This window comes from Haemaphysalis longicornis, unplaced genomic scaffold, assembly GCF_048455015.1.
Source record: "Haemaphysalis longicornis isolate Haplotype H1 unplaced genomic scaffold, Haemaphysalis longicornis Haplotype H1 scaffold_1, whole genome shotgun sequence".
Taxonomy (NCBI): Eukaryota; Metazoa; Arthropoda; class Arachnida; order Ixodida; family Ixodidae; genus Haemaphysalis; species Haemaphysalis longicornis.
This window is the reverse complement of record NW_027526203.1, coordinates 119,400,498-119,411,495: the sequence shown is the minus strand read 5'-3', so window position 1 is coordinate 119,411,495 and position 10,998 is coordinate 119,400,498. Positions and strand designations below refer to the sequence as shown.

General features: G+C 45.9%; 1 long non-coding RNA gene across 1 annotated transcript; it reads left to right on the top strand.

Annotated features, from left to right (window-relative positions):
- Positions 1-787: 787 nt before the first annotated feature.
- On the top strand, positions 788-4,493 carry LOC144179537 (uncharacterized). Its single transcript, XR_013324278.1, has 2 exons — positions 788-1,242; positions 4,404-4,493. It is a non-coding gene; the product is annotated as an uncharacterized LOC144179537 (long non-coding RNA).
- Positions 4,494-10,998: the final 6,505 nt, after the last annotated feature.

Genomic DNA, 10,998 nt, shown 5'->3' with positions numbered 1-10,998 from the left:
TGCAGAGAATTCCACAAGGAGCAAACGCGCATCTACGCTCTATTAAAACAGGTGAAAACAGTTCTTTCACTGCAAAAGAACTCCGTACGCCAGTCCAAGGCGCCGCCGCTCACACGAACTGAACGAACGAACAAACGAAGAAAACAGTGAAGAAAGACAAACTGAAGCGCTGATTAACAACTCATCTTTACTGCACAGGGTCACAAAAAGAAAGAACGAGCCTGACACTGCTTCACGCCACTACAAAAAAAAAAAAAAAAAAAGAGAAACCGAACAAATTAGTGGGCTGGCGTGCCGCTTGTTACACTCCGAACCGCTCTCTCGCTAACGATGTCAACACGTCCGCGGACTACGTTTCTCAAACACAAGCGCCTAGCAAATATCTTGCGCCCGCAAGCAGATCAAGAACTTTGAAGCTGTTTTCAAAGATAGGACTTTCCAGAATTCTTCCGTCCTCTCTCCTGCTGCAGTTCGCCGAAGCGGGCGCCCGGACACAAAAGACGTGCCATCCACCTCCACACCCGGCGATAACCAGTTCTTTTGGTTCCTCTGGCACCCTCCCACGCTAAGCTGAAGTGACCGCGCTGTCACGATTGTCTAGTACGCGGCGTTGCCACTGCCGCCAGTGGCGCTGACAGCCAACATTGCGACCTCGGCGGAGTTCGGGTATCTGCAATATAATATTATTACTGCTGCTAGAGGGGTTGGTAATAATTCTATAAAAGATTATTGTAAATATTAACATAGGACTCACAAGCCGCCGTAGTTTTTTTTGATATCTCGTGTCAATGTTTTCACGCTCAGTTTTCACAAGAATGCGTAGCTGTGGCATAGCCATCGCAAACCGACTTGAAACCAAGCCAATGTCGCTTGGTCGCAATCCCGGATGTGCGGGGTCCGGCGTGGTGCGGTCGTGCGGTCGTTCTCGCTGTTCTGTGCAAATTTATAGCTTTCCTCGTGTTGTTGGCGATTTATGTGCCGTGTGCGAATCTTTTCAACCAGCATCGAAGGTCAGACATTGCAGTGCAGCTGGCGATACATCGAAGTTATTGAAGGAAAAGCCATCGTATGCGCTCTTCTACCGCCGGTGAACATCCTTTGTGTGTCGTGTTGTGTTTGTGCGCTGTGATCGTACGGTGAAGAAGCTTGCGAAGTGAGGTGTTACCATCCCTGTTAGCCACGCTTTGGAATCCGTCAATTTCACCACGCTGGGAGCCCCGCTGGGAGCGACGTTGTTATAAGGTAAGTTCATTCTTTCCGAGCGCTCCTGTGCAGTGCGCGTCAGGCTTGTCAAGGGCAAGCGAGCACGCGGCTTCGGAGCATGCTGGCGACATCTGCTGATAGCTGCTGGGTTAGAGATAGCTTGCCATTGCGCGTGCGTGGATCTCGGACAGGCCCTGGCCGGTCGTCGTTCAGCTTTGGCCTCTAAAATTTGGAGACACCACCACCCGCAACGGGTGCTTCTTTTCTTCGTGCCAGCCGTGAGCGGTGACGCCGGAGATCAGTGCGTAATTTGACGCGGTGCATTATCACCCCAGGGACTTACGTAATCGCACAACAGGTTCGACCGAAATCCCTGCAGTGAATTCTTGTTGCGTGCTTTCCGTTTAGTGCGCTTGAGATGCAGAAGATTGGCGCTCGTTGCTTTATGCGATTACGTAACTGCCTGCGATAAACGCGTCAAACGGCGCGTCTATCTGGCCTGTCACCGCTCATGGCTGGCACTGGGGAAGACCAGTGCCCCTCGTGGGTGGTGGCGTCTGCAAATAACAGTGGCCCTGCGAAATGACGACCGGCCCGACCCTGTCCGAGATCCGCGCACGCGCAATGGCAAGCTATCTCTAACCCAGCAGTTATCAGCAGATGTCGCCAGCACGCTCCGGAGCCGTGCGCTCGCTTGCCCTAGACAAGCCTGACGCACACTGTACATTTCATAATGACAAATGTTGTGCAGACCTTCCTGAATGGCGATACTCACGACTTGGTTATTTGTCGGTATATGAACAGTGTTTTTATTCCCGCCGTCTCCAGATCGACCTAAAGGGTATGATTTCACTTCAGCCTTGCAAAAATACTGTACGTAAGTGTAACAAATTGAAGGGGGAGGCTATTGTACCGGCACACAACATTTTGACATCAATCAGTGTTTTATTGTCTTCCGCGCTGCTGTATTGCTTTCGCGTGTTCTATATTTGTATGTATCTTTTAAGCTAAAGATCTAAGAAAACCTTTGAAGGCAATTGACGAATGAATAAAATCCCAGATGCAGTGCCGCTACAGAACGGAGCAGCAGCCATGAATTACCTAGTACGAAGTGTCATAAAAAAAGAAAGAACACCATGATGAAGATAAATAAAATGTTTGACGAACGAAGTTAACGAAAATGAAAAAAAAAAATGAAAGAGGTTGAATCGAACAAGTGCCTGTCGGATCAATAACAAACGCACGAATACTGTGCCATGCAAGCACACCTGACAGCGCTAGGCTGAGAGGCAGATCTACCAGTCACAAACAGGATAGTGTGTTCAACCAGTTAGGAGACATGGCGGTAAAATATACTTGCAAGCTAAAGTGCTGGCAGCCAGCAATATATTTGCGTATTAATTTGAACGATTGCTTGGAGAAAGAGCGTTCCCTGAGTGCAGAGCAGTGACAAATGTGGCCTAAACCGTACTTCATCCCAGCTAAAAAAATAATGCCCAAGAATATAACAAATTCATTGATTGCTTTTGGAAAATAGAGACTATGTATCCGCAGAAGGTAGGGTTTAAACCCAAAACATCTTTACACAAGTCTGATGTGTTACCTCGGCACCCTAAAGGCAAGCAGACACTTTGGCTTTAAAACCAATGCAGAAAAAAACCTGCTGCGTTAGTAGTAGTTGGAAACAGACTGCACACTGTTGTCATATATTAGTCTTTTACCACTAAGTGCCAATTCTCTCCATGTATCTTTCCGTGAATTTCTCATTTGCCAATTTTTGTCACAGGTGCTAGGCAGCTTGCGCTAGAACATGCACAGGCGTCAAACTTTCAAACTGATGAATACCAGTTTTGACTTAAGCACTTGCTCGACTTGCTAGCGTAAATTGAAATTTGCCATTGCTTCTAATCACAACCTGCTGACTGCCTTTCTCGGAGCAGTTTTGAATAAGTTGGGCTGAATGTGGTGTGAGTAATAGCAAAACCACTGAATAACATTTTGGCTGAATGTGGCATCAGACGTGCCACTGACTGATGCTACACCGGCATTGCGCGAGGGCTTAGTCAATCTGTTTTGACAGATGTTCTGCCTCTAGGAATTACCCAAATGATTGGTCGGCATGGTATCACTATACTGTTTTAGTGCTGCTAGTGTATAGAAAATCTCGCCAAGCAAAGGGATACAAGCTTTTAAATTATTTCTCATTTACAGAAACTGATGTTTTCCCCTCACCAAACAAAACTGTTTCGTGTTCTCCTTGTGTGTAAACTGGCATTAGACGGCCTTGTTATACTGGTATACCCCTCTGGCATTGTTATGATGAAGGCAAAAATGTGGATATACCCATGTCTCATATGATCCCTTTAAGCTGCTGCTTAGTGCTACTTGTTTGGTAAACGTACTGCAAGGCACACACCATACTTCAGCGTTACAAGAGTGTAAAAGACTGCGAAATTCAAGTTATGTATTTTTCATGTCACGTTCTTTTTGTCACGTTTTTTTTCCATCACGGTTCATGTATTTTTTTCCACTAGTCGGTAAGCACAAAGTATTATGTGCTCATCCATTCATAAAGCCATTTGCGATGATTGCCTGATGTAGTAACTTTAGATTACAGTACCATCTGATCCTAGTTTTTTTTAATCAAGGCTTGTTTTGTAAACAAGTTCATGCAAGTTGACAATTTTCTAATTTTGTTTTACGAGATTTCAAGCATTAAAATTTCAAAAAACAAAATCCACAGGTTGACAGGTATGCTTTTGCACAGGTTTGGGGTTTCTCCTGTCAGGTAGTGGCTCTACCAGTCTTTATAGGCCTATTTGGATTTCTTTTGGGCCTGAAAGATGTGGAAGACATGATTACGGACCCATGCGGGTGATTTTTTGGCTCCCTGCTGCCTTGAAACATAGTCGTTCCTGTAGATTTCAGGCGCCTTAATGCGGAAGGCATTCAACTAAAGGCATTCCACTCCCTACCAATTGTAGAATTAATTGATGCGGCTAGCTTGGCTTACGGCATTAAAATCTGAGGAAAGCTTATACATTTGTTGAACTGCTATCTCCCTGCTTTCCAAACATACAAGCCAGGTAACTTTTAAAATAGCCAGGTACTTAAACCAGCATGCTTAATGAGAAGGGATGCAATCATCATTTCGTACTTGACTGGTGCAAACAAACAAGTCTGTTTCTTGTATTTTGCAGGCTACACAGTCAAGTAGGCAAGTGGACCCTGCGAGGCTCCAGCCCTCCCGTGATGCTTTCGTGAGCAATAAAGCAAGCTTTGCCATGCAACACTTCACTATTTCGCCTGCTCATTGGACACCTTGACGACAGTTTTTAGAATGTTTTTGCAATATTGAAGCAGACTTAGTATATATTTAGTACAGTTAACTGAACTTTACTATGCAATTGTTGAAATAACTTGACAAAAAACTAACAGGAAATCAAACGGGCTGTCTTGAATATGCTCAGTAGGTTTTCATTTGACATTTCTCAACAGGAACTCAACAGGAGAATGAATAGAGAGTCAACACAGACTCAACTGGAACTCAACAGACTTTTCTCAATAGACTTTCAATTGACACGTCACAACAGGAACTCAACAGGAAAAGTGTATTGAGACTCAACAGAAAGTCAATTGAAAATCAACAGACATGTTGACTATAGTCAATAGACTTTCAATTGAAACTCATCGTTGAGTTTCAATTGAAACGCGGCGGCCAATTTTCAACGAGAACTCAATACAAAATTTCTATTCAAAGTCAATTGACTGTCAACACAATGTACTGAGTAAAGTCAATTGACTTTCAATTCAATCTCAATAACCATTTTTGTAAGGGCATAGTGCAGCTTATAGTGCGCACATCTATACCGAAATGTACAATGTGAGTCATTCTTCGAATGCTGCCACGCGGATACGAACTATTCGGAGACGCTGCTCTTCGATGGTGGAGCAAACGCCCTGCACTTGCCTGTGCACGTGTGTGTGTGTGCGTGTGGGCGTGTGTGAGCCTTATGGGAGAGCTTTGGTGTTAATGGTTAACGTTGAGGGGTAGCATTGCCTTGTGTAGGCTTGAAGGGCAGCCAGCTCGATGGCAAAGGCACTGAAGTCCTTGGTCACCCGCACGAGCGAACTTATGCTGGAGCACGCGCGTAGTATGATATGCAGTGCAATAGCATAAAAGGGAGCTTTAGTGAGTGGATACAGCTGTAGGGTTCCTGAATTTGCTAGGTTGTCATGAAGTGTTGATTAATCTCCTACCCTAGTCCGGTTTTCGCGGATACTGCTTTACATACTGTTTCTTCTTGTACTTTAAAATTTGTGACTGCTAAAGTTCCCTAGTTGCAATGGTGTTAATATTTTGTTTTTTACCTCACTATCAACGGCGTTGTGTTGCTTCTTTTGTGGAAAAGTAAATATTTCGCAGTTCAATTCACGGGTCAAGTGGTGTGAACTTTCCCGTATTATACCGACAAATAATTGTTATGAAGATCATCGTTTATAACATTTCAGTACAGTTGCATCTAGCGAGAACATTAATGGCTTAGTTGGAATAACTAAGAGACTTTTTTAGCCTTCTTTATTTTATTATTTTACACACTCGGTGGTCACAAAGCGCCTTCGTATACACCCAAATAAGTTCCTTTCAGCAAGCTACACCTGTTTCGTTAAAGGCCGGCATCACGCACCACACTCCCAGGACCTATTTAACCGCTTGCGGAGTACAAATTGCGGCTCTGAGGATAGCTTTCCAATGCTGTAAATAAAGTTTTCCGATACGCAGGGCGGAACGCAAGCGGTGTAGGATGGTGGCTGCCGAGTAATGGGAAGAGAATGAAAGTCCTAGGTCGAGCGAAGTGAAAGCAATGAATGAATTTCAATTAAAAAAAGCAACAAGCCTCGATTCGACAAGGAATTCTGAAAGAGGGGCAAGGTTCGCCCGAGTTTCCGTGCAGGTGGAAACCGGTGGGAATGTCGACCACTCAGCATGTGTTGGTTTGTTTCAGTTTACTCGGAGTGAGCTACCCCAACTTCCGCATAATGCACGCGGGCAGAGTAGCTCGCCTCGGGACCACGCAGCTTTATGATTGGGGTTAAAAATAACAAGATCGAGTTGGAAACTGGCCTCGGGGATTATGCCCTTCCCAGCTTTGCTGCAATGACCAGGTTTTCGTATTACAAAAATTGTCTTCCCTCATCGCCAAGGGGTGCCCTTTGCAGAATGACCCGAGTGCTAGGGGAGGAGGCAGCGCTGAACCCGCCACCATAAAGGAAGCGAGAAGGCAGCGAACGCAGGCAGCTACCGTCCGCCGCGACGTGATGGTGGTTTTTCTCATAATTTGGTGGGTGCTTTTCCTTTGTTTGAACAGCAGCATAGGCTCCTTGCAGTCAAGTTTGCCGAGCGAGCGCAGCGCCATCTACCGCGCCTCCGCACAACACTGGGTAGGCCGAGCATGGCCTCCGCGATCACCCCGCGCGCGTTTTGCTCCGGCCGTCCCAATCGGCCGGAGAGAACGTAAGTTGAAAAGGGGGCGTGGCCGCGCCTTTCGCCGCACCGCGGCGCTCGCCACCTCTGCATCAACTATTCCGCTGCAGCTTGGTGCAAGCAAGGAAAAGCGCGTTTTCGCAGCGTGCAGTCAAATTGAGTTCAGCAGCTAGCTATAAAATGACAGGTACAAGACACTAACCAACAAGTTTATTATGGTTAACTTAATAATATAAGGAGCCAAGTACAAAGTTTAAGCAGCAATCATACGAGCGAAGCGCAGTCGGTTCTGCCACTCTCTGCTGCGGTTTCGCGTCCCTATTTTGATTTTTTTTTTCAAATTTGTCGATGTGTATTTACACGTGGTGCCCTTGATAAACCTCTCACGCCCTCGTCCAAGATTATTTTACAAGAGTGGCGACTTGCATAAGCAACTGTCGCATCAATGCAATATGAAATATTAGGATTGTTTCTGATTGGTATGCATGTCACGATAGATTTGTTGCCGCGGCTTTTTAAAGGCGGGCTTAGAAAATCGCAAGAATGCAAGTCCGACACAAACCAACGGGGATACATTCAGACACCACCGTCCATTGCAATCCAGTGCCAGTGAGTATTTGCGGGGTTTTAGTTAGCGCTTTGTGAACTAATATAGCGCATTTGCGTAGCAGTTAAAAAAAGTTAATCATTGTCTGTAAAAACTACACAATACATCGGAGCATATGAAGCTGCATAATTATCGCGGCATGTGCGACTTATTATTTGTCTGTGTTTACAATTGAGAATGCTTTTCGCTTGTATACCTGTGCGCGCAGATGCCTCAGCTAGATTCGGGGTTCCATATAAATTCAACAAATAAATGTGCTAACTCCGCTATTTTATTATTTTGTAAGATCACTTTGAAAATTTGTTATTTTTATTTTGGTTGTCTTTTCTGTTTTCAAGTTCCATTTAATTAATTAGCTCCATTTACGCCATTTTTAATATATTAAACATCTTATCATGCGAATTATGCACTTCAATGCAAAGGCACAGGCTTACACGGTTGGTTGTTCTAACGATATTTTTTTACGTGTTTCCGTAATTCTTTTCAGTGCTTTTTTACTTTTGTCTTCCTTTTTTGGAGGAGGTGTATGAATCCGCATTTTCTTTATTTTGTAAGCTAGCTTTTAAAATTACTTTCTGCTTTTGGTTTTTTTTAAGATTCCGTACGAGCAATCGTCTCGGTTCGCACTATTATAACGATTAATTACACATGTTAACTCCGCCAATTATAATTTTTTTGCGCAAAGGCAGGGCGTTACCCTTTTGGTCAGTTTTCATGATTTTTTTATTCTTGCTTATTCCGTCGTTAATTTTTGTCAGAGCTTTTTAATATTTTCTTCGCTTTGCACGAGAGATGTATAGAAGTCATATTTTTTAATTCGTAAGTTCACTTTTAAATTTCGTTCTAGGTTTTGTGTTTTTTGTTTTGAAGATTCCGTTCCATCACTATCGCTATTCACGCTATTATACATTTCTGTGCAAATGCAGGGCGTTACAAGGTTATGAATAGTCTGTTCCCGAGATTTTTTTGTTCGCGTTTTTGTCATTATTTTCGTTGCTCCTTTACTTTTGTTTGTTTCGTGGAAGAGCTGTATAAGATTTATATTTTTGAATTTGTTGATATCTCTTCCATATTTCTTATTTTTCTCCTTTCTGTATTTCTGTTTTTTTTCTAAATTACGTTCGAACAATTAACTTTATCCACGCTTTGTAGCGATCAATTATATTAACTCCGCCAATGTACATCTCTGTGGAAATGCAGGGCCGCACATTTGGTACCGTACGTGGGGTACTCGAAGGTTGTGTATACGTTCGCTCTGGAACCATCCAACAACGATAGGCTGCTCTTTTTCTAAATGCGATTGTATGCCTCAATGCATAAAACGTATATCACAGTTCTATGTTGGCTTTCGCTCCGCGGAAGAGCGCGAGGGAGCAGTGGTGGGGTCCCTTTAAGAATCAATGAAGATCGGGGGGGTCGAACTGCAATGGCGAAGGCCTTTGCCTCGAAGGTGTCGAGTTCTCGGCTGTTCCAATGAAGAACACATCCATTACAGGTGTTCTGTGTAAGAATCTTCGGCAGTAGCTGAGCAGAAATGAGGCGAATTAACTCGCAAATACGCTCGTGCCAAGACCAGAAAAACTGCTGCGTTGACATGCCGCGAAATGCCGCATAAACAGCGGCCCAACGGACTGAACGGATGCATCCGATGCATAGGTGCGCACTGCCGCCTCGCGGTGCGTGGGGGAACCAGCGCGCTTACAAAATTTGGCTGGGGCGCGCGGCGATTGGGACGGCCGGAGCCATGGAGGAAAAAAAAGCTTAGGAGAGGCCCCCAGCCATGGAGGAAAAAAAAGCTTAGGAGAGGCCCCCAGCTATCGCCGCGCATTGGCAAAAGTGTGGAGGAAGTCACGTGTTTTCGGCGGCCATTTGAAGTCGCGTTAGCAACGGCGTCCTAGCAACAGCCCGCCCGCCGTTCGCCAGTCATGGAGGAAAGGCAGCTCCTGCCTTGTCGTCCGATTGCGAAGATTGTTGCTTCGCTTTGCTGCGCTGTGGTCTTGCGGAACTCGAAAAGGATGCTGCGAGTTGCGACAGCTGCGCCGATGTGAATATGTCATTTAATTTCTACTTGCAAGTGCACCTTGTACCGCGTCAAGCTATTGCTTCGGTCGCGATCACGACGCGCCTATTGAAGTGCAGATATCGTGAACGCGCCGTCCCGTCGTACGCGCGGACACCCGTCTGGTAGATTTTCGGGAAGTGATACACGGTGTGCAGTACGTAGGCGACTTGGAACCGAACGATTCGCAACTCAATTTTTAAAGCAAAGCTTTCTACCTCTACCCCACAAGGGTTCTTTCGCGACCGTTGGTGTCACCATAAAACTCCAGCGAACAAATAAAAGAATTTACTGGCACCGCCAGGAATCGAACCTGGAACTAATAGACTAACAAAGCGACAGCCCGTTGTCTTACCGATTTAGCTACGAGCCCACGCGATCACGGGAAGACAAATGGTGTACTGACCAAGCACATTTACGGGTTTACCCCCTGCCTTCTCGCTGAATGCCACGTGAAATCGTCACACGACCACTCACGCCCGTCTAGCGGCCCTGTGCGCACCTTGCTCATGTGCTAAGAGTTACAAAAATTAAAGGAAGCTCACACCAATCCATGGAATCTCACTTTTAGTACGCCAATGTGCTAAAGCCTGTGGCCTCCATTGTTCGCGTAAAAAATCACAGCTCCTTGTCGTCCGCCCTCACGCCAAATCAAGGAATACATTCAAATACTCCTTGATGACCAGGCCATCACTCCAAACCCCAGCATCAAGATCATGGGCCTACATTTCCAGGCCAACACAACGAGTGACGTCTCCTTGCAGCGCCTCAAAAACAGCATTAATCTAATCATACACATGATCAGGCGAGTTGCACCAAGAAGCGAGGCCTAAAAGAATCCGGTACCTTTCGATTAATTGAAGCTTTTGTCCTCTCGAGAGTTACTTACGACAAACCCCTATCTTCTTCTCGACGAGGAAGACATAGAGATGCTTCATATAATGATTAGAAAGGCGGTTGAGCAGGCCATTGGTCTTCTCATGAGTGCGTCCACACTGAGGCTGCTTAGCACGGGCTCCACGACACGGTGGAAGAGCTGATAGAAGGCCATCTTTCTAACCAGAAGGTCCGGCTCAGAACTGCGGTGGGTAACCGCATGCTTCACCAGATTGGCTGGGCAGCCCAGAATGTCACTCCGCTTGACGTACTCCCAGACTCTTGGCGACTAAAATTAAAGATGCTCCCTTTGCTTAGAAATATGAACCCCTCACATGACGAGGGTCAACGAAAAGCACGGGCTCAAGCGCTAAACACCACCCTCGGTGGGGCTCATGCAGTTATCTACACAGACTTCTCCAAACATCGAGGGCAGCAACACGCCATCATCGTGGCTACCTCCAGAACCAGCCTCCTTGCGTGTACCTCGCTTAGGACCCAACAAATGACGGCAGCAGAAGAGGCAGCCATCACCTTGGCTCTCACTCAACCAGGGGTTCGGAGGGTAGTCACCGATTCCGAGCAAGCCTACTGGAATTACCAGTCGGGTTGGGTGTCCTGACCTGCACTGTGCGTGCTAAAAAACCACTCCCCAAACGGTTCCATTCAGCTCATCTGGACACCGCCTCACGCTTCAATGGAGGGCAACAAATACGCCCACCCAACAAGCCTGCGCTTTTACGTGCCGTGCTATGGAGCTGCACGAGG